Source organism: Anolis sagrei, chromosome 1 (assembly GCF_037176765.1).
Source record: "Anolis sagrei isolate rAnoSag1 chromosome 1, rAnoSag1.mat, whole genome shotgun sequence".
In the NCBI taxonomy this organism is placed as follows: domain Eukaryota; kingdom Metazoa; phylum Chordata; class Lepidosauria; order Squamata; family Dactyloidae; genus Anolis; species Anolis sagrei.
This window is the reverse complement of record NC_090021.1, coordinates 251,674,640-251,698,955: the sequence shown is the minus strand read 5'-3', so window position 1 is coordinate 251,698,955 and position 24,316 is coordinate 251,674,640. Positions and strand designations below refer to the sequence as shown.

The following is a 24,316-nucleotide window of genomic DNA, read 5'->3' as shown; positions in this document are numbered from 1 at the left end:
GATGCCTAAGAGTAGCATCATATGATAAAGTATAATTTTGTTTACTACTTTGTTCATCCTTGCCTATGTTCTTTCAATTGGAACCAATGAAAAACAACTTGTAACCCTCGTGATCTTATTGGATTTCATCTCCCACCATCCCTTGCCAACATAGCCAGTGGCAAAAATGATGGGAGTCCATTTCCAGCAGTCCAAGTGGAACGGGACTGTCACAAGTTGCCCATTCCCTGATTTCGAAACGAATTATCCTGGGAATAGCTAACTGAAGAATCCACATATTGTTTTCAATCTACTGTTTTGCTCGAAGGCTGTTCTGACATTTGCTTTGCAAAGTTAACTGGATTGTCCTCAGCCTCTTTCAAAGTAGAATATGCTGTGCCTGTGTGCCACATTATCTGTTAAATGGACAGCTTCTATTTTGGAATGGAACGTGTTTCCTGTTCACTCCATCTGTTGCTGATTTGGGTTAATTGACAGAGTTTCAAGCCCTCTTACTGAATCCAAAGAGAATTTTCTCCTCCTGGAATTTAACCTCTAGGGAAATCATGAGCCCTGCTCTTTAAAGACTTTTAAATGCTGTTCCATGTTAAATGATCCTTTCCCACCATTTTTATGCATCAGCGCCTTCTCTCACTAAAGACAGAATGACTCTTTCCCATTCTGCGACATCCCCTTCCCCATGAAATCATGGCGAATTCCCCAAACGAAACCCCCTCAGGGCATGTTCAGCATATCTCAGACAGAGTTGATGTGATGAAGAAATGCAGTCACTTGTAAAGCTACTATTGCAGAATGTACCTGAGCATGTGCAGAGAATGCACGTGCAGAGACAATTTCCAGCAGTTTTCACCTTTACCAAAAGAAAAATCTTTTGTAAGGCTCCTGGCTTTTACTTGTCCATTCAAACTCCCCCAATAGCTTGTCTAATAACAGGGATAATGTACAACAACATATAGTTCCTAGAAATAATCATTCCCGCTTGCTATGAGAATCGTAGAAAAACTCAATGAGAACAGGGTAGAGGGTGGGTAGTAGCCACTGATAACATAATTGTCTCTAATAATAAAAAATCCAAATGGTTAAACCATATGAGCACTGGCTCTATTATACTGCTGTTTCTAAAGAAATGATTGTACTTCCCATTTCGGCAGGGACACAAGCAAATATCCTCTTTTAAAACCACCAACTACTATCTCAAGTAAACAGAGTGGTTGACACAACCAAAAGATATTTTGGAATGTGTGTGTATGGAATGGGATTTTCATCTGAAAGTTTGGCTCTGTTTGAATGTTTTAGGGAGCTAATTGTGTTATTGGTTTATCATAAGTCAGTACCAGATTGTATTTACACATCACATGAATCACATGTTACCTCCTAAAGAGTGCTTAAGAATGTTGTGAATGCAGGAAGGAGGAATACTTTATGCCATCAACAGATTGTTTTTGGTGTGTACATCTCAAAGTTGTCCTGAAAGATCTTTTTTACTAACTATTTTCCTTTCAACAAAAGATATAGCTGGGTGATGATGAAGACCAGAACTAGAATCCAGTGATGGGAGAGTATCATGACCTGGCAGTGAAACACTTAGAGGCCAAAGACAATGAGTGCTGAGGTCCATTGAACCCAAATGACCTTCCCTATTGCTCTTGGGGGCATTGCTGAAGCTTCAGTTTCCAGAAGTCCAGGTTATACAAGCCAAAAAATGATTAGTCTTATAAGAAATAGCTTTGGCACAAACAAACAAAGAGCGACAACCTCACCACTGCCAGTCCAGATGTGTGTAAAGTGTAGCGGGGATAAAAAAAAAATCAAAGGAAACTGAGCATTCAAGTAATATAGTCACAGACCACTAGTATGTGTTCTACATCTGTCTTTTGTGGGCGTGGGGCTTTGCAGACATTTTGTTGTTGATTATGATTTTCTTGCCAAGTTTGTATTCTGTAATTTTTTTTTGATGTGCACAGATGTTACTCTCAGTGACTGAATGAACTCCTTGTGTTCTTACTGCATGCAGTCATGTCATGCTAAGAGCTTCATAGTCCCTTTGGTTGTGGGGTATCAGACTGAGATCCCATTGCATTGTTGCATGGTTTGATATTGTGAGGCTGAGAGTACACTACACTGGATCAGAACAGGTGTTGACTGCTCAGTTAGTTTTCTTAGGACAGAATTAACATGACTGCATTTGAAAGCACAGGATATTGACTTATGACTGATCGAGACCATTTGTCCATCTAGTATTGTCAGCTCTGACTGGTAGTAGCTGTCCAGGTTTTCTGGTGCAATTCTTTTCTAGCTCTTACTCAAGATCATGGCATCACCTCTCACCTAATCATTAGGTCCCATGCATGATTTTTGACAGCTTCGCCATATCACCCCACTTGACTTTTGTTTGTTTTAGGCTGTATGTTCCCTGTGAGCACATGGTCTAACACAGTGGTTCCCAACCTCTTTTTGACCAGGGACCACTTTGACCAGGGACCACTCTCCAACGTAAGTACCAAAAGGGGATACAAATCAGTTTTTGGTCAACTTTATATTTGGTTTGGTCATTTGGGTGCTGATTCAGAAAATTGCATTATATAGACCACATCAACTCTTGTTTCTGATACAGAACATATGCCATCCAGTTATCACAATCTGCTTGCCCACAGAAAATCATATAGTATTTAATAAGCCTTGGCACTATAAGAGGTTTTTGCAAGACTAGTTGCTCTAGTTGCAACAGTGTAGTAACAGTGAGGATCACTGGGGACCACTGGTCTAACAGAATATGGCTTCAGCAAATGATTGATTTACTTGGAATGGAGCTAGAAGCCAGTGCTATATAAAATTGTTGCCTAAACCTTTGGAGCTTATTCTCTGAGTTATATCTGTAAGAATTATTAAAGTCTGAAAAGAGTAGGACCAGGTATGATGCTTTGAAGTTACAGGAAAGTAGATTTCAATTGAATATTAAAAGGATCTTCTTTACAGTGAGAGCAGTTTGACATTGCAACCAATTACCTAGAAAGGGGATGGGATCTCTTCTCCAGATATCTTCAAAATGTCTAAACAGGTGCCTTGGATCTCTCTTTTAAAAAATTCAATAAATTTATAAATTCAGCTCCTGCTGGAGATCTTTTACTGAGCACAGGTTTGATCCTGATGGACCATAAGGTCCCTTCTAGCTCTATGCGACTGATTTTCTGAATGTTTGGGGCAACATATGCATAAAATAATATGAATTAAGTGATATACAAATGTTTGCAAATTAATCTCCAATATATAAAAGAAAACCATTACTATTAGCAACTCAGGTAAGGGTAAAGGTTTTCCCCAGACATTAAGTCCAGTCGTGCCTGACTCTGGGGGGTTGGTCTCATTTACATTTCTAAGCTGAAGAGCCTCCAAAGTCATGTGGCCGGCATGACTGCATGGAGTGCCATTACCTTCCCACCAGAGCGGTACCTATTGATCTACTCATATTTGCATGTTTTCAAACAGAAGCAGAAGCTGGCGCTAACAGCGGGAGCTCATGCTGCTCCCCAGATTCGAACTTGCAACCTTTCGGTTAGAAAGTTCAGCAGCTCAGTGCTTTAACCTACTGTGCCACTGGAAACTCGAATTCAGAAGAGCAAGATAATCATTTCTAACCTCTAAAAGGACAATAATGAGGGGGCTAAGGTAACTTCACTGGGAAGGCATTACTCCCAAAAGCCCTACCATGAGCAACAGCCAACCTCACTTCTCTAGGGGATGGCTAAAACTGAAACAGTTACTTTTTAGTACAACTCAAATAGTTGCCAGATTATAATCCAAAGAGCAACATTTCTCAAATGCATAATCTTGGGATTGTGAATTATGAATGCCTAAGTCAGGCAGGCTCAAATGGAAAATGGTGGAATCTGCAGAGGATAAATCACAGTCACGCAATTGCATGAATTAGGAAAGCTTCTCAATGTCTTCCCATGGTATGTGGAATAGTTTCATACTCCCCCTTTCCTATTCTTGAATAATTCCATGACAACGATGGCGTTTTAGAAGAACATTTGATTCAATTTGTTTCCCCAGCCTTCAGAAACCACTGGGAAAAAGTTGAAGGTGACTTCTTCTGACTCATTTGAATTGAACTGAGGCCTTCGAAGAGAGAAGGAGACTGCCAGCAAAGCATTCCATAAATAAACAATTGTCTTGGGATGTCCCCCCAAGGTCTGAGGTTAGGTGTCTTGCAGACACTTGGCAATAGGAACAAAACCTTAAAGAGTGGGATTGTTTGTTGCTGGACTGATTTTAATAACAGACAAGAGTTTCCTGAGCAAGAAGATTTGCACATGCCTTATGGGATTTGTCTGGGAGGATTTTTTTATGGAAAGGGAAAGGAATTTTTTAGCAGTTGAGTGCCTCCAGTTCTTCAGGAGACTATGAGATCCTGAACAAAACAGGAAAGGTTCCTGCTTTCCAAATGTAGTGGGCTCTTTTCTGATCTCATTCAAACAAAGAGTGTGTGGTTGGCATGAGCAAGGGCAATTTCACAGTTTTACAGGGCAAGTCCCCATTAATTTATGAACAAGTCCAATGGCGGTGTGTCCATCTGGACCTCATATGCATCTTTCAGCATCCATACACAGTTGCCCGTTAACTCTGGACCAATGAGGGACTTGGCTACTAACACCAGCCCATAATGGTCACTGTGCAGATTTATTTATTATTTATTTACTATATTTGTATACCGCTCTTCTCAGCCCTTAGGCAGATGTATGGGTGATGACAATCAATGATACTCCTAAATCCAAATTATAAGGCATGTTTCATGCTCCAACGAAATAGCACATGAAATCTTCAGAAAATTTATAAAACTTATAAAAAGGGTCTACAGCCATGGCAAGCGCTAATAGTGCTCATAGGAAGAATGAGACCAACTACATCATGGTTGTTGTGTTTGGCTGTGTTTTCTGCTTCTTTAGCTTCGGTAGGAAAAAAAGTGAAAGGCACGCCAGTAATTTGGGGATTAAATTGTCATATTTCCCTTTCTTGATATCTGTTTGTTTGGTTAAATCCCACTCTGGACCACAGAATTCCAAGGCAATGTACAAGTATAATCCCTTGGAATACTTTTTAAATGTCGGAACTTAAAGCACTAAAATAATTTAAACACTCTGGTCCCATGTCCTCCAACAATGTAATGCTTCCACTGATGGAAGACAGAAAAGGGCTTCTCTAGCAGATCTCAGTCCAGGCTAGCACAGGAAGAGGAGCCCCCGTTAAATATCAAGCTCCTACACGATCACACATTCGGACCAAAAGTGAATTAGCAAATAGTGCAATTCTTTATAAATGCTGTAGTATGGTATGGATCTAGAATTGCTACATTTTGTACTAGTTGTACATTCCAGGTGATCTTCAAGCATAACCTCATTTGAAACATATTAAAATCGTTTATTCAAAATGGGCACCACAATTGAAGAGAGACATTGACAAGCTGGAATGTGTCCAGAGGAGGGCATGTGTCCAGAGGAAGTCATAGGGAGGAGGGAGCAAGCTTGTTTACTGCTGCCCTGGAGACTAGGACACAGAACAATGGCTTCAAACTACAAGAAAGGAGATTCCATCTGAACATGAGGAAGAACTTCCTGACTATGAGAGCCGTTCAGCAGTGGAACTCTCTGCCCTGGAGTGTGGTGAAAGCTCCTTCTTTGGAAGCTTTTAAACAGAGGCTGGATGGTCATCTGTTGGGGGTGCTTTGAATGCAATTTTCCTGCTTGGCAGGGGGTTGGACTGGATTGCCCATGAGGTCTCTTCCAATTCTATGATTCTATGAAAATGTTATCAGGGATGTTGTTGTGATTGCCTTATCACTGCTCAGGAAAATCTGTAAGTGGCACACCAGTCAAAGCTACAAAGCTACCTAAGGCACTTCCAGACAGGCCCTGTATCCCAGGATCTGATCCCAGGTTTTCTGTTTATCCTAGATTATCTGCCAGTACGGACTCGTATAATCCATATTAAAGCAGAAAACCTGGGATCAGATCCTGGGATATAGGGCCCGTCTGGAAGGGTCCCTAGACCTCCAGTGATATAGATGGATCAGGGAATGCTTCTGAGCTATACATCTCCCACCTCAGGGGAAGTGCAGCCTCACTCATCACCAGGCATTTATCTCGTTCTCACATCTTAGAACCATCAGTCCAGAGAGGTACCTTCTTATTGGCAGTTCATTGGCCCTCATTCAATGCATTGCATCATCCAAGATAAAAATGGGACCTTGTGGTACCCACAACTTAATGGCCATGGAGTTGGACAAGAATCCTGCAATGTTGTTCCTTGGAATTGGCACCATAGGGAGTGGTACTGCTGCAAACACAGCGACCTTCATTCAGAGAGTTAATTAAAAAACCCACCTTAAAACATAGTAGGCACTGTATTTTTAAGGACTTTTTAAAAGTCCAGATGTTCTCTGGACTGGGACTTAAAATATACCAGTAGCTTTGCCTGTCTTTATGCACAATAATTTAAAAGAGTTTCTTGAATTAGTTTACTTAATTGCTTAAAGCAAAACTCATTTAAATGCCAAAAGCAGACCACCCAGCCTTTGTTTTGTGCTAATGTGTGGGATTTAATTTGAGTTCATAGAAAGCAGAATTAAGTGCATACTTTGTTCAGTTTTAGCAAGACCATATTGTTTATTAAGGAGCACAAGTCTCTAGGGCATGTACAGAGGTTGTCAAACAGCTTAATTCTGTTGCTTTTTTTCCATGGGCTAGACCTGCAGTTTTTGGCTCATCTGCTTCACACTTCATATCAAAGATTCTGGTGAAGAGGTAGCAACTGAGAGGTGCACATTTCATTGTGCTTATAGATGACATTTATTAATGGTGTAATAAATCAAGCAGGGAGAATTGAAACTGATGTATTTCCATAGACTGTGTGTGGCGCCCCTTCTCCTCCTCCTCCTCCTTCCTCTTCTTCTTCTTTTTAAAAGAATTTAAGTAGCGAGGAAACACTGAGGATTGAGAAGAGCTGCTGCCTCGTCCTTCTTACCTTTCTCTTCCACATCCTCGTTGCTGCATGGGGCCTCTTGCTGCCACGTGGGCCCCATGCGGCATCGCGGCAAGGGGCCCAGGTGATGAAGAGGAGGAAGATGAGGAAGGTTAGAAGGGCGAGGGGGGAAGAAGAGCCGCCCCTTCGCCCTCCTAACCTTCCTCTTCCACCTCCTCATCACCGCATGGGGCCTCTTGCTGCCACTTGGGCCCCATGCGGCGTTGCAGCAAGAGATCAATGTGGTGAAAAGAAAAAGGATGAGGAAGGTAAGGAGGGCAAGGGGGGAAGAAGAGCTGCCCCCTTGCCCTCCTTACCTTTCTCTTCCATCTCCTCGTCACCGTATGGGGTCTCTTGCTGCTGCTTGGGCCCCATGTGGCGTTACAGCAAGAGGCCCAGGCAGTGAAGAGGAGGAGGAGGATGAGGAAGGTAAGGAGGGCAGGAGGGGAAGAAGAGTCGCTCCCTCAACCTCCTCAGCTCTTCCACCTCCTTGTGGCTGCATGGGGCCTCTTGCTGCTGCTTGACCCTGTGACTAAGCAGGCGTTGCGGGGCCCAAGTGGCAGCAAGAGGCCTCATGCGGCGACGAGGAGGAGGAAGAGGAAAGTGAGGAAGGCGAGGTGGGAAGGTGAGGGGGCATCCCTACTTCACGGAATTTCACTTATCACGGGTGGTCCTGGAACATACTACCTGCGATAAGTGAAGGACCACTGTATGCTACTTCCAGTATCAGAGGCAGTATGTCTCTCAATGCTTGGAAGCCATTGCAGGATGTGTTCTTGCTCTCGTCTTGTGTTACACATTCTCCTTGCTCTGGAATGATTTTGCCAAAGCAAATATTCTTTTTTTTAAATTTTATTTTATTTAAACATACAAAATACAGAGACAGGGGGGAAGGTTTAAAGGGGTAATAACAGAAGGGATAAGTTGGGTATGGGGAAGGAGGGGGCTACAAAGGTGAGCGAAGGGGGGGTGGAGGGGGAGGGGGGAGTGGCAGGTGAGGGTTGGGTACTTCCAAGTTAGCCCAGGGTGGTACAAGTATTCTTAATTCTACATGCTTTACATTCATTCAATACATATTTAGTCTTCCAACTTCTGTCCCTTCTCTTAATATTTATTAAAGCTTATTTATACTTATTTGCTCGGGGTGATCGTTCCCTTCTTCATCAGTCATTCTCTTGGGTTTCTTTTATAGATCTATTGTATACATCTCTTGGTTCTCTTCCTTGATGAATTCTATTACACATTTCCAGTCCGTTCTTTGTGGTTTCTTGTAGATTTGTGAGATTCTCTGCGTCAAAATGTCCATATTCATTATGTCCATTATTTTGCCAATCCAGTGTTCTGTTGTTGGTATCTCTTCCGTTTTCCACACTCTAGCTAATACCATTCTAGCAGCAGTTGTCAAGTAAAAAAATAATTTATCCTCATTCTTTTCTAAATTCAGATTATGGATTCCTAATAGTAATATTTCTGGTCTTAGTTCAAATCTTACATTAAGTATTTTTTCTATCATCTTGTGGATTTGTGACCAATATTTTTTTTACCTTTTTACAGTTCCACCACATGTGGAAAAACATGCCCTTTTCTTTGCCACACTTCCAGCAACGATCTTTGGTCCTATCTTTGTTAATTTTTGCTAGTATCTCTGGCATAAGATACCACCTATAAAAGATCTTTACCCAGCTTTCCTTTAAATCTGTGGCATATGTATATTTGAGTTTGATTTTCCATATTTTTTCCCATTCTGCTAGTGGAATTGATTGGCCTACGTCTCTTGACCAGTTTATCATGTTAGTCTTGATTTGTTCTGTTTCTGTAGCCCAAATTAGTAATTGATTATATATTTTTCTTATAATTTTTGTTTCGGTAGTCAGTATCTTGTCCCAGAAGGGTTTCTTTATTTCAAACCCTAATTTCATATCTTCTTTGTAATTTTCTACAATCCGAAGGTATTGAAACCAAGAGATTGAGGGATCTATCTGATTCAGTTCCTCTCTTGGTTTTAAAGTTATGTCCTGCCCCCTAATGTTTAAGAGTTGATTATATGTTAACCAGATCTTCCTTATGGTATGCCTCGTTAGGGGAGAACCATAATGGTGTTTTTTGGTACAATCTATTCCATGTGTTGATTAAAGCAGCCCTTATGGGGTGATTTCTGAAGGCCGATTCTTTTTCCCCCTTATCCCTCCATAGGTAGGCATGCCATCCCTGGTTTATGTCGAAGCCCTCTAGTGCCAGAATCTTCTCCTTTTTTAGTGTCGCCCACTCTCTTAGCCAGCTTAGTGCAGTTGCGTCGTAGTATAACTGTAGCTCGGGAAGAGCCAGACCTCGCCTCCCTTTATCGTCGATCAAGTTTATCGCACTTATTCTATGTTTTTTGCTGTTCCCGATAAACTGAATTATTTCTTTTTGCCACCTCTTCAGCATAGTGTTTGTTTTAAGAATTGGGAGTGCTGGGAATATAAAAAGGATGTCCGGTAGGACATTCATTTTTATTACTGCTATTTTACCAAGCAGTGATAAATTGAGTGTTGACCATTTCTGAAGTTTGTTCTTAATTTCTGACCATTTCTTTTCATAGTTATTTTTTATAAACTGGTTGTTATTAGGTGTAATTGTTATTCCCAGATATTTTACCTTTGTACTAATTTTTATTCCCGTTATTCCCTGCAATTTTTCTTTGTTTTCTTTATTCATGTTCTTCGCAATGATTTGCATTTTATCTTTGTTTACCTTCAAGCCCGCCACTGCTCCATATTCATCTATTGCTGATAACCATTTATTTATGTTGTTTATTGGATCATCTATGAAGCACACCACGTCGTCTGCGAACGCGCGTGTTTTAAAAGAGTGGCCTTTTATTCTTAATCCTGATAGGTCTTTGTTGTTTCTTATGTTGCTTAGAAGGATCTCCAGAGTTAGAATGAAAATCAACGGGGAGATTGGGCAACCTTGTCTCGTCCCTTTCATTATAGGAATATCCGTAGAGAGTTGTCCATTTACCACTACTTTTGCTGTTTGGTCAGTATATATGGCTTTAATTGCTTTCGTGAATTGATATCCTATATCCATCTCCCTTAGTACCGCCAAGATAAAGTTCCAGTTAACTCTATCGAACGCTTTCTCTGCGTCGATAAACATAAGCGCTACCTCCTTCTGGTTTATTTTTTCGCAGTGATCTATTATATTTATTATTACTCTTATATTATCTTTTAATTGTTGCTTCGGGAGGAACCCTACCTGGTCTTCCTCTATTCTTTTGCTTAGTAGGTCTTTTAGTCTGGCTGTCAAAATTCCCGTGAATATCTTATAATCTACGTTTAGTAGGGAGATGGGTCTATAGTTTTTAACTAATGTGTTGCTCATGTTTCCTTTGTGTATTAAGGAGATTGAAGCAGTTTTCCAAGATTCAGGCATTTTTCCTTCCTCTAGTATATTGTTCATTACTTTTTGTAAGTGAGGTATTAAGGTTTCCTGAAAGGCTTTATAATATTTAGTAGTAAAGCCATCAGGCCCTGGCGCTTTATCTGTAGGCATGTTTTGAATTATTTTTTTATCTCTTCCTGTGTGATTTTTTTGTTCAAATCTTCCCTTTGTTCCTCTGTTATGCGTTCTATCTGTTGTTTCCCTAGGTATTGAGATATTTTTTTCTTCTGACACATTTTCATCTTTGTATAAATCTTTGTAATATTTTACAAATTTTTCCATAATATCTTTTGTTTGGAAGTAGCTTATTCCATTTTCATCTATTTTTGTTATTTGTTTACTTTGTTTTTTATAGCTATTCTTCTCGCTAACCACTTGCCAATTTTATTAGCGTTTTCGAAATGATGTTGTTTAGTGAATTTAAGCTTCTTTTCTATTTCCTCTACTTGTAATATATTCATTTGCTTTCTTAGTAATTCTAATTGATGGGCAGTTTTTTTATTATATGGATTTTCTTTCTTTAATGATTCAAATTTTGCTATTTCTTTAAGAAGTTTCTCACATTTGAATGAAATAAAAAAAGAGATGAAAGAGGAAATAAAGACCCTAATTAAAGAGGAAATGAAAGTCATGGGAATTGATATGGAAAAAATAAAACAAGACAACAAAGACTTAATGAAGGAAAACAAAGCAATGAAAATTGAGCAAGGATCCATGAAAAAGAAAATAGAAAATCTAGAAAACCAACAGGAATTATTAGAAGCAAAAGAAAAGGAACACCAGTTGAGATTCAGAAATATAAGAGAAGAGGAAGAAGAGAACACCAGAGAGATAGTCATAGATGTTATAACAAACATAACAAAAAAATCGAGGTCTATTATTAAAATGAGCTTAGACAGGGTGTTCAGAGTCCAGACGCAATACTCCAAAAAATTTAAAACACCAAGAGACATTATAGCCTGCTGCTCCCAAAAAATACTGAGGGACGACATTCTAATAGAAAAAGCAAGAGAACCAGTGATGTACAAGGGTAATAAAATAGTGATATTAAAAGAAATACCTTCCTCAGTCTTAGAGAGAAGAAGGAAGTACCATTTCCTGACTGACGAACTAAAAAAAAGACACGCAAAATTTAAATGGGAGAAAAAGGAGGGTATAATGGTAACATGGAGAGAGACCAAATACTGGCTCACTTCCGAACCAAAAGCAAGAGCATTTTGGGAGAAATTTATCAAAACAGAAGGACAAAAGGAAAAAGACAAGAATAAAGAAGACGGAGATATATCTGCCACACACAAAAAAAATATAGAAGAAGAGGATGAGACTCCAGGAACCACAGGAAAATGGGAAAACGAGGAATATGAAAATAAAAGAAAAAGAGCTAGGGAGAACTCTCCGAATGTATACCCATCACAGAGATCCGAAAACAAGAATGATATGAAGATAGAGGATAAAGATAAGATTAATGATGGACAGGAAAATTAAAGTGTATAGTAACAATGTTAACGGTCTTAACCACCCCAATAAAAGAAGGAAAGTATTTCACCAATTAAAAAAGGGTAATTATGGAATTATTTCTCTACAAGAAACACACATCACAGAAAAACATAATAACTTATTAGAACAAAAAGTATTGGGAAAAATGTATTATACTGCAGGTCCACAGAAGAAAAACGGAATTGTAATGTATATTAAGGAAAAAATACCATCAAAACTAATATTCAAAGATCATGAGGGGAGAATATTAGGAATACAAATAGAGATAGAAGGTAGGGAGATACTGATATGCTCGATATATGCACCAAACTCAACAAAAGACAGCTTTATCAGTAAGCTGAAAAATTATATAGAGGAACAAGAATATAGTGAGCTACTTATAATAGGAGATTACAATGGGGTCTTAGACCCAATACTGGACAAATCCACTAATAGAACAAAACTGAATAAAAAAAGAACAGGAGTATTACCAAAAAAATTCAAGAGTTTGATGGAGGGGGTTAACTTAAAGGATGTATGGAGGCACCAACATGAAGGTGAAAAAGATTTCACCTTCTTTTCACACAGACACAGAATATGGACACGAATAGACATGGCTTGGGGGTCCAAATCATTGTTACCAAACATCACAAAAACGAAGATATTACAGATGATAAACTCCGACCACTCCCCGATAGAGATAACAATAAACATCCAGCAGGGATGTCATAGTACGTTTATATGGAAACTGAGGGCCCTGAGGGACAATCTCATAAAGGAGCCTAGCCAATTGGAAAATATTAACTCAGTGATAGAGGAGTATTTCAAGATCAATATGGACAAAGGAACACCAATAGACATAGTTTGGGACGCAAAGAAGGCCTATCTAAGAGGGCACTTTATTCAACAAGGTGCAAGAATGAATAAAACCAAAGCAAATATTCTTTAATGAATAGTGTTTATTCATTGACATATTTTGGATGGAACTACATACCTACATACATACATACATACATACATACATGTTTGAACTGCACCATATAATTTTTAAGAATATGCTAATATTTAACAACATGGATTAATTGCTAACTGATTTCATAATTACTTGTAGTTCTTGTGCAAAGATTTGTCAGAAGCAGACAGAAATTCCAGTTATATGTCTAGTCAGAAAGCAGAACATGCATAATTTCAAATGGTTTTTAAATTGTGTGCCTGGACAAGTTTTGTCTGGGAGTTCTGGCACTTCTAGGTCTTGACTGCCTCTGGGGATACAGCAAAAATGAATCACCTTCATAGTTGTTTAAAACCAGGTTATAAATCCTGATTAGGAAATGGTGGAGAGAAGGAATAATCAAAAGAAAGGAATCATGATATTAATTAGAAGTCTGAGAACTTAATGAAGAAAATGCCTTTTGAATTTGCTTCTGTTTTGTACAAGTCTGAATCAATTTGTAGTTTATCTGTAATCACACTTTCCTACTTGCTCAACTTCTCCCTTTTGGGATGCTCAAACCAATCAAAAAGGAAATTTTCCATTCAGTTGGTCTTGGACTCACTAGCAAAAAATGTTCATTTATCAATGACAGCCAATTCTCTGACACCGGAAGCGACTTGCCGTTTCTCAAGTTGCTCCTGACATTAAAAAAAAGTGTGTGAGAGAGATTCTTCCAGTACGTTGCAGGGGGAACTGTGGTCTAAATTCTCATTTCTTAATGTTAGATAAAGACAGACTTGTTGCAGCTCCCTGCAGTTCACATGAATGTGTGCATCTACACTTGGGCTGAGGCATGTGCAGAATAAATTTCAGCCCTTGAGATGTCTCATAGGAAGGATATGTCTTCCCTGAGACATAGGAACACAGATGGGACTGACATTTTACCTCTGTTGCCTGCTGTTTAATAAGATTTTGAAGACAATAATCTACTCAGCCACCACTGGTTGTGTAAACATCCTAGTGGCCATTTAGAGTTGAATATCAAAAGGAACCATAAAAAAGGAAGGGAAGCTTTGTACAGTGTTTTATTGTTATTATTCAAGTGACTGCACTGCTTGCAGGTTAAGATCACCCAATGAAAACAAACAAGGTGACATCTTATTGGACACCCCACCCAGCAACCTGCTTCATTTCCATGATGATTCAAGAGGATCATTGCAGGAAAAGTAATTTTTTGAAAAATGGTGGTTCAGTGCCTGCCTCTGCTTATTCTCAAGACAGCCAAACACTTTGTTGGTACCTTTTAACCTTCTGAACTGGATTTCTGTATCCACATCTAACACTGCCGCTAGTTTTTATTTGCCATTGTTTTTCTGTATTTTGTTTGATCATATGCAGTGTCCCAGAATATTTCAGGACACTTCCCCTATTGATAATAAAACAGTATTCATTATATCTGAATTGGCGAACCAAAGCCAACATAGGTAAAAGTAGGGGTAAAGGTTTTCCCCTGACATTAAGTCCAGTCGTGTCCGCCTCTGGGGGTTGGTGCTCATCTCCATTTCTAAGCCAGAGAGCCAGTGTTGTCCACAGACTCCTCCAAGGTCATGTGATCAGCATGACTTCATGGAGCGCTGTTACCTTCCTGCTGGAGCGGTACCTACTGATCTATTCACTTTTGCATGTTTTTGAACTGCTAGGTTGGCAAAAGCTGGGGCTAACAGCGGGAGTTCATGCCACTCCCCAGATTCGAACCTGAGACCTTTTGGTCAGCAAGTTCAGCGGCTCAGTGCTTTGACCCACTGCACCACCGGGGGCTCCTTAAAGCCAACATAACTAGATCCAAATATGTATGTAAACCTCCTCAGCTATTCCTGATTTTCCTCTGTTGCTGTTCTTTTCACTTTCCCCATGTGAACTGCTAGCATGCAGTATCCAGAAGATTACCACTGGGGGCCACAAAAACAACTTGAGGGTCATATGTGGCCTTTAGGCTAGTTTGCCCATCACAGAACTGGGGCTTTAACACACCTAGCCCTGGTTGCCCCCACTTCTACCCCAAACCACCGTAATACATTTCCTAGAATGCAATGTCTTCTCCTCTGCTGAGAGCAGGTAGCCCTCCTGAGATGGAGTGGCAGGGTTGTCAGGTCTGGTCTGTGTTGGGTCCAGGAAAGGCAGGTTTGTTAGCAGTCAGGGCCTGGCAAGAGCTATGGCCTCAGGCATGTACTTATTAGATATTATTGTTGAGCGGGTACATTTATTCGTTAATATATTTATATACTGCTTTTCTTACCCTTGGGGGGACTCAAAGTGGTTTACAAAAAATAATGGCAAAATTCAATGCCTTACAAAAACAAACCAAATAATAGACAAACAGCAAATTATTAAGCATAAAAACAATAGGACAAATTCTCCATAAGATAATTTAAACAAGAAGTATAAAAATTTAAAGCACCTAATAAAAACATTAAAATCACATGATCCAAACTCATAGACCAGGCCATTCCAGATGTCGACTACACATATTCCATATTTACTTCTTGTACTGTGTTACTTTATTAGTCAAAAGCTTGTTCCATAGCCATGTCTTTGTTCTCTTTCTAAAGGCCATGAGGGAGGGCACTGATCTAATCTCACTGGGGAGAGAATCCCACGGTTGGGAAGCCACCACTGAGAAGGCCCTGTCTCTCATCCTCACCAACTGCACTTGCAAAACAGGTGGCACTGAGAACAGGGCCTCCCCAGAAGATCTTAACCTCCATGATGATTTGTAGAGGGAGATACATTTGGAAAGGTAAGCTGGGCTGGAACTGTTAAGGGCTTTGTAGGATAAAGCCAGCACTTTGAATTATGCTCTGTAGCAAACTGGCAGCCAGTGGAGCTGGCGTAACAGGGGAGTTGTGTGCTCCCTGTATGCCGCTCTGGTGAGAAACTTGGCTGCTGCCCCGTCGGATCATTTGAAGCTTCCAAACGTCTTCAAAGGCAACCCCACATAGAGCGTGCTATTCTCTGTGTAACAAGAGCATGGACCACCTTGGCCAAGTCTGACTTCCCAAGGTACCTACATCAGAGACACAGGGACAGGACAGGGGATCTAGTTAATCTAGGAGAGCGTGTGTGCAAATTAAACACATACTGATGTGATCTTTTGATGACAATTGTGCCTGGCTTTTCAGCCTACCCTCAAACTGTCCCAATTTGACAAGGGCAATCATAATTACTCATCTGTTGTCCCATTTTTTCAGCTGCTTTTAAAATATGCTAGTTTCTTCTCCTCCCACTTTTCTCCTTCATCCCCAGTTTATCTCAGCCATTATAAACTGAGTTCAATGTTCAAAAGTAGTTTGTAGCCCATTAACTCAATGTGGGAAGAGGAAAAGGTGTTGTCCTCCTAGAGCAAATAATGCTTGGCATTCCATGTGTTTATTGCTTTCTTTAAATGTTTTTAAGGCTGACTTTCACCTTCAGCTTCTAGGTGCTGATCTGATCTTTAAGGTTCACATTGAACAATAGATTCCCAGGATTAACATGCTTTTCTTTTATTTGGGCGCAAGGTGTTTGACTCAAGGCTCTTGTAGTTATGCTGAAGCTATTATATTTAAAAAACTGAATAGGTTTCTAATAAATATGTGGGAAAGTAACATATTAGTACCATATAGAAGATTTCCACAAAAATATTGATTGCCTGAGACAAGAAATACATGTCAAAAAGATTTTGTGGCAGTTGTAATACCTATAAATGAGACATGGGCAAATTTCGGCCTTCTACGTGTCTTGGACTTCAACTCCCACCATTCCTAACAGCCTCAGGCCCTTTCCTTTTCCCCAAGGCTATTAGGAATGGTGAGAGTTGAAGGGCCCAAGTTTGCCCATGCCTGTATACACCCTTCACATTCTGAATAGTGTATGGAAGCTTTGATATCCTGCAACCAGAAAGAGGATTTTTTGGGAACTGGGTTGTTACATCGGCCAGTCATCTCCGCTAGAGGGAGTGTTGTTATACCTTTTATAGAGTACAAACAAGAATCTCACAGATTTTCTGAGGCTTTATATGGAGCTTTTAAAACTTTCAGTGACTGCCTTCAATTAACTTTCCAAAGAAGGAAGTCTCCAAGGCCCAATCTTGGAAATTTAAAAGGTCTGGGCTTGCTCCTGCTCTTATTTAAATTCCTGTCAAAGTTCCCATTGAGTCCAATTATAGGGAAGAGTCTTTGTTTCCATAGTAATACTACTATATTGCTCTATATACAAATGCAGATATATCTCGAAGATTTGAAATTCATAGATCAAAAAGCTACATGACTGAAAATTATTTTTTCTGATTATTCCATATAAGGTTTTTGTAGACAGTTTTAACAGTGCTATTCCCTAAAGGCACCCGATCCTAGCTACTACTTGAATGGGAGATTGCCAATGAACACTAGGTGCTGAGGAAGGAACTAGTAAAGCCATCATTGGGTACGTATTATTTGCCTAAGAAAACCCTATGAAATTAATAGGGTTGCCATAAATCATCAGGCAACTGGAAGACAGATACATGCATCTGTTTTATGAAGTGAATTTTGTGAATTAAATTATATGCTCATGACAATAAATGCTTTAGGATGATGATGAAGGAGAGGATAGCTTTTGCTTTTGAAGCTTTTTCTAAATCACATTTTTATTTGGTTCTCCCTTTAGTAGTTCAAGGAGCTCCCGGTGGCACAGTGGGTTTAACTGCTGAGCTGCTGAACTTTCTGACCAAAAGGTCAGTGGTTTGAATCTGGGGAGCAGGGTGAGCTCCTGCTGTTAGCCCCAGCTTCTGCCAACCTAGCAGTTCAAAAACATGCAAATGGGAGTAGATCAATAGGTACTGCTCTGGTGGGAAGGTAATGATGCTCCATGCAGCCATGTCAGCCACACCTTGGAGGTGTCTATGGACAACGCTGGCTCTTCGGCTTAGAAATGGAGATGAGCACCACCTCTCAGAGTTGAACTCGACTAGATTTAATATTAAGGGGGAACCATAGTAGTCCATCAAAATAAGACTTGATGCCAACGTTTTCTATATGTTTTCTATTCTGCCTCCTATTTCCAGAAAGCATGGCTTTTTCTATGGAACATAGCAGATATTACTGAAAGAATCTCAATTGTGGAGATTCAGTAAACCTAGTTAAAGCCAAAGGAATCATGAAATGTTATCATTCCTCAGGGCAACTGCAGTAGTAGATATGATTTTAAGAAATGGTTGAAAAGACTCTGTACAGTTGAATGGTCATTATACCATTTAAATATGCATATCTTTTGTCATGCTTTTCAAATGGAAAAAGCAGCAAGAGGACATTTCATTAATTTATTCAGCGGTTTTTATGAATAATCCAGATAAGCACATATTTTTCAATGATAAAAGTTGACAACCTTCTATTTCACTATACACATCTGGGTCTCATAACCACTTCACTAACTGTACAAGTTACAAACACAACAATATGCACAATTACAGCCATCTGATACTGCTTTAATTACCATGGCACCATCCTGGCAAACTCTGGGATTTATAGCTCCCTGTGGTATTTAAAATTCCAAAAGCTGCAGTGCTGGAGTTTAGGGGAGTGCACTAAGGAATACTGACAACCTTGCTAACTACAAATCACAATATTCAATAGGACACAGCCATAGCAGTTACAAGGATATCATCCTAACTGTGATCATGTAGAGACAAAACACTCCAGGTATAGCCTGTCAAGGTAAGCACAGAAGGTTAACAAGTGTGGAATGTGGATAACATTTCCCCCACAATTAACAATGTGCCCTGGAAGCAAGAAAAACTTTGGGAAGAATGACTTTATATTATTCACTATCTTGCCTCATTCCTGACTCATATTTTTCCCCTTAACTACAGAAGAATGAAAGAATATACGATGCCCTCCTTGGTGGGAAGGAACTGCTGCAGAAGTTAAACATTTCATGAAGGCAATGTTTTAGACAAGGATAGGGTAAGTCATATCTCAAGAATCCTCTCTAATCCCTGTTATTGTATTCCAGATGAATGTCAGGAATATCTATACCAGTGTTTCTCAACCTGGGAGTTGGGACCCGGGGTGGGGGTGGGGGGTGGGGTGTGGTGGTGTGAGGGGCCGCCCAGTGAATTTGGTCCAGTGAATGAAAACAGTATTTTCTGTTGGTCATGGGAGTTCTGTGTGGGAAGTTTGGCCCAATTCTATAATTGGTAGGGTTCTTTCATTGTAGATGAACTATAAATCCCAGCAATTACAACTCCCAAATGTCTTCCCCCCCCCCCCCCCCAAACTCCACCAATGTTCACATTTGGGCATATTGAGTATTGGTGTCAAGTTTGGTCCAGATCCATCATTGTTTGAGTCCACAGTACTCTCTGGATATAGGTGAACTACAACTCCAAAACTCAAGGTCAATGCCTACCAAACCCATTATTTTATGTTGGTCATGGGAGTTCTGTGCGCCAAGTCTGGTTCAATTCCACCATTGGTGGAGCTCAGAATGCTTTTTGATTGTAGCTTAATTATAAATCCTAGCAACTACAACTTGGAAATGACACCCCCCCCCAACCACCAACAGTAGTCAAATTTGGGCACATTGGGTGTTTGTGCCAAATTTGGTCCAGTGAATGAAAATACATTGTGCATATTTACACTGCGATTCACAACAGTAGCAAAATTCCAGTTATGAAGTAGCAATGAAAACAATTTTATGGCTGGGGGTCACCACAACATGAGGAACTGTATTAAGGTAGGAAGGTTGAGAACTACTGATCTAAACCAAACCTTTACTGTCAGATAATTCCCCACCCTTCCCTATTAGGGCAAGTAGGAGAAGGCCTTTGAAAAAACCATACAATGTGATTTTGCAACTCAACCTGTCCCTTCAGTGGAAAGTACCTTGGCTGTGACGTCACCTATTAAAAAAAGGCGTTATCTTTTGGCAAGAATCAGTTTGCAACCAGAGCCAGAGTGCCTTTTTCTTGGACTGGCTTGCCGGGAGCCATGGAGGAGAAGGGACAGCCTGTTTGAAGAAGGGGGAGAAAAGAAAAGAAAGGAAAGGGGGAGGGAGATGAAAAGGCATGTGGTTTCATGGATGCCTTCCAGAATTGTGCCTCTGAGTGTGTCTGTGTGAGTGTGGAGGGATGGTGGGAGAGAGGAGCGGCTCATGTGTGTGAAAGAAAGAGTGAGTGAGAGTGATTTCCATGACAACTGACCTCGCCAGTCTGTGTACTCTCTGGGCGATCATTTGTGCCGAAATCTCTGCTGTGAAAGGTCATCTGAAGGAGCGGCGGGACCCACAGCAGGCAGCAGGCTCCTTCTTGCAAAGAGCCTTGCAAAGGGGATTCATTTTGGACAGTGCCTCAGCTCATAGGACCAAGTTTTTGTCTGGGAAATACAAAAGCAAGCATGGCGGGGAAAGGCAAACCCTTGGTGTGTCAGGTAATGAAACCTTTCCTCTTCTTGTTTGCTTCTTTCCTCTCTCTTTCACTCTCGCCCTTCCTTTTCTTTTCGGTTGTGTTTCTTCCTAGCTGATTCTGGAGCAGAAGTTAGGCATCTCAACTCTGAGGAATGAGGTCATGGCTGAGTAGTTGGATTGTGTTAAGGAAAGGGGGAGGAAACGGTGACCTCCCCCCACCTCACAATGTGTTTTAAAGAGAGAGAAAACCCTCTTTGTTGCATCTTCCACTGAGTTTCCTTTTGTTTCCTTATATGAAGCATTCCAACAAATGAGTAAGAGAAACTTTCAGGGAACTTTTCAGAGATATGCAGATACCAGTCAGTTTAAAATCCACAGCAGTGATGTTGATTACATTTAGGGTAATTATTCTGTTGCCAATGTCTTGAGTTTTTGCTAAGAGTTAGCCCCATAGAAAAACATTGTATTTACTTCTCGCAGTTTTGTTTGTACTGTGAATGGTGTACAATAAGGAAATTTTGGGCTAAACAAATTAAGCCTGCATTTGGCATCTATCCGCTGAAGAGGGAAGATGGATGGATTGTTTACTTCTTTCAACTGCTTTGTTAGTGAGCTTGCTTTTCCAAAAGTGTATAGAATGAAATGCCGCAGAACAACCCATTGGAGAGACATTTTTGGAACCCAGCCTCTTGCAGGAAGAGTTTTAATACATGTTTGTTGCTAATGTGTGGTTTAAAAGAAAAGTCATACAATAGAAAAATTAAGTTCTTCTGCCCATGAGTTTTTAAGCATGTCTTCCAGAAAATCCAAACAAATAGTCTGAATTATTAAAGTTTTCACTGGTCTTTTAAATGAGACTTTCTTGCTAATTTCAGATATTATTTTGGTGCTATATGAAATTTAATGATACGTTTCAACTGGGTATGAATGTAAGCAAAGCCATAAAAATATTTTAAGATGAGCAATTAAAAACTTTTTAAGTGCCTCAGGATGTGCTTTAAAAATTCGTTCCTTTGGTGGAAAATATCAGTCATTTAACATTGCATTGCCTGTAATAAAATCACCTCACCTTAAAAACAGAATAGTCTTGACAATAATATTTTGACATTTCTAGTGCTTGTGACTGGGAGATCAACTAAGGACAAGATCCCATTTTTCGGCTTCTGGTGATTGTTTATAAATGGGTTACTCTCAAACTCAACCTCAGATTACCTCTCCTCTGACCTTTTCTTTTTGGCTCTTAGAACTTTCTGCTAGTTGAACACTCTGAGGGCTGTAGTCCCACACTGTTATTTCCCCCTCATTTGTTTCATAGAGATTTTATCATGTCAGAAGTGACTTGAGAAACTGCAAGTCACTTCTGGTGTGAGAGAATTGGCCGTCTGCAGAGACATTTCTCAGGGGACGCCCGGATGCATTACCATCCTGTGGAAGGCTTCTCTCATGTCCCCACATGGAAAGCTGGAGCTGACAGATGGGACCTCACCCCATCTCATGGATTCGAACCACCAACTTTCAGGTCAGCAGTTCAGCTGGCACAAAGATTTAACTCATTGCGCCACCGCAGCTCTTCATACAGATGAGTTATTTAAAATATTGTGTTTATCCAAAGTTCATTCTTCTAACAAGGTTACTACCATGTGGCCAAATGTGCAGAAACATGTTGGTTTCTAGACCTCCCTATATGAATTCTGTTGAAAATAATGATAATTGGGGAACTGAAGTATAATTGGAAAGATGAGTGGGAAAGGATATAGGAGAGTCTTACTGGAATTGAACAGATACATCCTATCAGCAGATTTTTTTTTTGCATCACTAGGTATCTTCCATGGCTTCAGACAAGGGCCTTTGTATCCATAGTATCAGTGTTTCTCTGTTGGACAAGGCCTGCAAGCTTTCAACTTTCTTTTTGAGCTTCTCAAAGTATTTTTGTGTTCCACCATCACACAGTGAAAGGCAGTTCTGGTTTGCTTCAGTCTGTGCACTAGGAGAGTGTAACATTTCTGGTGAGGCCTGGTTCCATGTCTTGTTGCATGACTGCAAGTAAGAAAGAATGGTTTACATGAAAATCATATAGTTTGATAGCAAAGAGGATCAATTTTACATGTGCCTTTCCAGATGGATGACAACTCCCACTGACAATAAGATGGGACTGTGCAGCTATTCTGCCTTTCTCATCAAAATGGATTTTGCACATGGATCTGTATGATAAGGGATGAAAGATTAGGCACACAAATAAAGGAGGATCAATTCAATAAATGAGGCAGGATAATGGTGTGGTAAAGCCTTGTCAGGAACTGTTTTACCTATCCAGCCATTTAGTAGAGCTCCCCACTTTCAGTATGGTTTCAAACGTCAGAAAAGTTAAGAACAAATTTGGAGTCCATTACCTTCAGAGTTAAATTCAGGAATGGAATGTTGCCTGATGTCATTGTGGCACAATATGTACACAGTGGTTGATCATTGCTTATGGAAAGACTGTGTTCTGCTGCAGGGTGTAAAGTGTACAGAGCAATCCAATTGCAGGACTTGACTGGAAGGAAATTTTATTGAACTCAGTGAAATTTCCTTTGGAGCAGGCATGGCATTGCTACTATTTTCCTCTTCTGATACAGTTCTTATCCTTTTAAAAAGTGAAATAAAATCACAGCTTCAGACAACTCAAACTAGAGTTTTTGATGTCAGTATTTTGGAGTTTATATCAATCCTCAATGAACCAACTGCTAGGAAAACATGAAAGCATTGCCTCAGTTATATATAAGTCTTGTTCAGGCAGCTGATGTCCACATACTGAATGTATGAATGGGCTTTCCAAAATGTGCTCAACCAGTTATGCTCTCTTGATACCAGTCAGCTTCAGTCTACGCAATGTGTTGTATATGTTCATAAACATTCATAAACATGGTCAGGGGTATGAGAAATATACAAATCTTGTCCTCCCCTCAAGCCACCAGTAGTGACAGCTGTGCTGCCACTTTTGCAATTTGGTAGCTGTTAACAAAATTCACCATCAACTGAGGTGATTTTCTGTGGTGCACAAATATGCCAGGGCCCTCCTGCATCATACAACTTTGTAAATCGCTTTGAGTCCCCCTCGGGGTGAGAAAAGTGGTATACAAATACTGTAAATAACTGTAAATAAATAGATTTGCAGGGCAGGTCATGGCATTGGGGGGAGGGGGGGGGAGGGAGGAGATAGCACCTCGTTTTTGTGATATCACCAAACTTCAGGTGTTTTGGACTTCACCTTCCAAAAGCCATGATCATAAACCAAGGCAGTTGAAGGTAGGAGCTGAAGTCCAAAATACCCTGAGGACTACAGTTTGGGAATCACTGTTCTAGACTTTAAAAGGACTATCTAAGGTGCTCAGCATTGTCCTGTCATGGAGAAGAGGATAATACTAGCCTAAATTTGTTGTTCATTCGTTCAGTCTCTTCCGACTCTTCATGACCTCATGGACCAGCCCACGCCAGAGCTCCCTGCTGGCTGTCATCACCCCCAGCTCCTTCAAGGTCAAGCTGGTCACTTCAAGGATACCATCCATCCATCTTGTCTTTGGTCGGCCCCTCTTCCTTTTTCCTTCCATTTTTCCCAACATAATTGTCTTCTCTAAGCTTTCTTGTCTTCTCATTATGTGGCCAAAGTACTTCATCTTTGCCTCTAATATCCTTCCCTTCAATGAGCAGTTGTGCTTTATTTCCTGAAGTATGGACTGGTTGGATCTTCTTGCGGTCTAAAGCACTCTCAGAACTTTCCTCCAGCGCCACAATTCAAAAGCATCTATCTTCCTTTGCTCAGCCTTCCCTATGGTCCAGCTCTCACATCCTAGGTTGCTATGGGCAATACCATTACTTTTACTATGCAGATCTTTGTTGTAAATACAAAGTTGTAAATGTTACTAAGATATGTGTTGGAGTTTGTGCACATGAAGATAACCACTAGATACATCATGCTTATGATTGCTAGCTAATGAGAGGAAAACATGAGATTGTCTAAGGGTAGAACCAGAGAGTTAGTATGCTATAATGATTTGAGCATTAGGC

General features: G+C 40.2%; 1 protein-coding gene across 3 annotated transcripts in view; it reads left to right on the top strand.

Moving 5' to 3' along the window:
• Positions 1 to 24,316, top strand: part of DENND2B (DENN domain containing 2B) — a 178,042-nt gene that overhangs the window by 25,532 nt on the left and 128,194 nt on the right. For 2 of the 3 annotated variants that reach the window (XM_060767217.2, XM_060767234.2), the window contains exon 2: positions 18,738 to 18,831. The gene's annotated coding sequence lies outside the window, so the exon portion shown is untranslated. Of the gene's footprint in view, positions 1 to 18,737; positions 18,832 to 19,802; positions 20,296 to 24,316 lie in introns of those variants that run through there. The other variant, XM_060767225.2, reaches the window with a different exon arrangement.